The sequence below is a fragment of the Anolis sagrei genome, chromosome 3 (assembly GCF_037176765.1).
Source record: "Anolis sagrei isolate rAnoSag1 chromosome 3, rAnoSag1.mat, whole genome shotgun sequence".
Taxonomy (NCBI): domain Eukaryota; kingdom Metazoa; phylum Chordata; class Lepidosauria; order Squamata; family Dactyloidae; genus Anolis; species Anolis sagrei.
In genome coordinates, this window is record NC_090023.1 from 178,201,735 (window position 1) to 178,204,307 (window position 2,573).

Here is a 2,573-nt window from a genome sequence, read left to right on the forward strand (position 1 = left end):
CATTTCAAATCCAAATATTGTTGGAAATACAGTATATGGAAAAAAATTGGTAAATATGGAGAAGTTAATAAATAATATTAAAGAAAAAGAAATAATATTTAGGGAATGGAAGAGGAGAGAGGAGACAGAACTTAAGGAACCCTTTAAAGCAGGGGTTCTCAAACTAAGGCCCACGGGCCGGCCCCGGCTCCCCAAGGTCATTTACCCGGCCCTTGCTCAGGTCAACCTAAGTCTGAAATGACTTGAAAGCACACAACAACAACAACAACAACAACAACAACAACCCTATCTCATCAACCAAAAGAAGGCCCACACTTCCCATTGAAATACTAATAAGTTTATATTTGTTAAAATTGTTCTTAATTTTAATTATTGTATTGTTTTAAGTGTTTCTTAAGTGTTTTTGTTTTGCACTACAAATAATATATGTGCAGTGTGCATAGGAATTAATTCATGTTTTTTTCAAATTCTAATCCGGCCCTCCAACAGTTTGAGGGACGGTGACCTGGCTCTCTGTTTAAAAGGTTTGTGGACTCCGGCATTAAAGGAACAGTAATGAAAGGAGTTAAATCCAGGCAATGAGAATAAGATGGTAACTATATAGCAAACAAATTATAATGATGATGAAATTATAGGCAAAACATTGAGATTAATTGAAAGCAGAGGGAAAAGGTTAGTAGAGGATCTATATACAGAGGATGGAAACCCTGTAGAACGAAAAGAAATTCAGAATTGGATAGGGTCAGAGAATTGGATTTAAAGCTGGGCTATAAGACAAGAAATTTTTAGACGGAGGGAAAAAAATAGAGAACAGGATAGTCCATTTGAGAAGGTGATTAGGAAATGTTTGAGAGGGGAGAAGAAAGTGGCAGGAGATCTGTACGACAGTAAAAGAAGAAATAATAGAAGAAAATTTCCAAACATGGAGATTGGACATGGAAATTGAGAGGGAAGACTTCTAAAGGGAAACGAGTACCGTATATTCCGGTGTATAAGACGACTGGGCGTATAAGATGACCCTCCCAACTTTTCCAGTTAAAATATAGAGTTTGGGATATAACCGCCGTATAAGACCACCCCTCTTCCAATGCACACCAAATAAAATTTTAAAAAAACTTGGGGAATCCCAAGTTTAGAAGTCTATCATGATGCATTTAAAATCCAAAGACTGTTGGAAATACAGTATACGGGGAAAAATGGGTAAATATGGAGAAGTTAATGAATAATATTGAAGAAAAAGAAATAATATTTAGGGAATGGAAGAGGAGAGAGGAAACAGAACTTAAGGAACCCTTTAAAGCAGGGGTTCTCAAACTAAGGCCCGCAGGCCGCCCCCGCCCTCCGAGGGCATTTATCGGGCCCATTGTCTGCAGCCACTCATCTAGGTGGTGAGTGGCATCATTTGACTTCCTATCAGCTCCTTGTGACTATATTTAATGAGTATTAACTAACCTATAATGTAAGTCAGGGGTCCTCAAACTAAGGCCCGAGGGCCAGATACAGCCCTCCAAGGTCATTTACTCGGCCCTCGCTCAGGTCAAACCAAGTCTGAAACGACTTGAAAGCACACAACAACAACAACAACAACAACCCCCTCTCATCAGCCAAAAGAGGGCCCACACTTCCCATTGAAATACTAATAAGTTTATATTTGTTAAAATTTATTTATTTATTTATTTATTTATTTATTTATTTGGGGTTCTTTTACCCCGCCCTTCTCACCCCGAAGGGGACCCAGGGCGGCTTACACAGTAAAGGCACGATTAGATGCCTGCATCACAACAATCATCACAAATTACAATAAATTCACAGTTACCAACAGCTTCATGCATTATTCCAATAAAATCAATAAAATCAATACAAACCTAATTCCTCCCTTACATTGTCAGTGTTTGCTGTCTCATAGATCTGCTTTTAATACCATTTCGTCAATCCTGCTGGTCTTTAATTGCCTGGTTGCCCAAATGCCTGGTCCCATAACCAAATCTTCACCCTCCTCCTGAAGGAGAGGAGGGATGGTGATGCTCTGATTTCCCAGAGAGTGAGTTCCATAGGTGAGGGGCCACCACTGAGAAAGCCCTGCTCCTCGTCCCCACCAGCCTCACTTGTGAGAGTGGTGGGGTCGAGAGCAGGGCCTCCCCAGATGATCTCAAACTCCGAGGTGGGACGTAGCGGGAGATACGTTTGGACAGATACGCTGGACCGGAACCGTACAGGGTTTTATAGGTCAAGACCAGCACCTTGAATTGTGCTCTGAACTGAACCGGCAGCCAGTGTTCTTAATTTTAATTATTGTATTTTTAAAGTGTTTTTAAGTGGGGTTTTTTTGCACTACAAATAATATATGTGCAGTGTGCAAAGGAATTCATTCATATTTTTTTCAATTTATAATCCAGCCCTTCAACGGTTTGAGGGACTGTGACCCGGCCCTCTGTTTAAAAAGTTTGAGGATCCCTTCTTTAAAGGAATGGTAAAAGTGTGGAAGAAAAAGAAAGAAGTTAAATCCAGGCAATGAGAATAAGATGGCAACTATATGGCAAATGAATTATAATAATGATGAAATTATAGGCAGA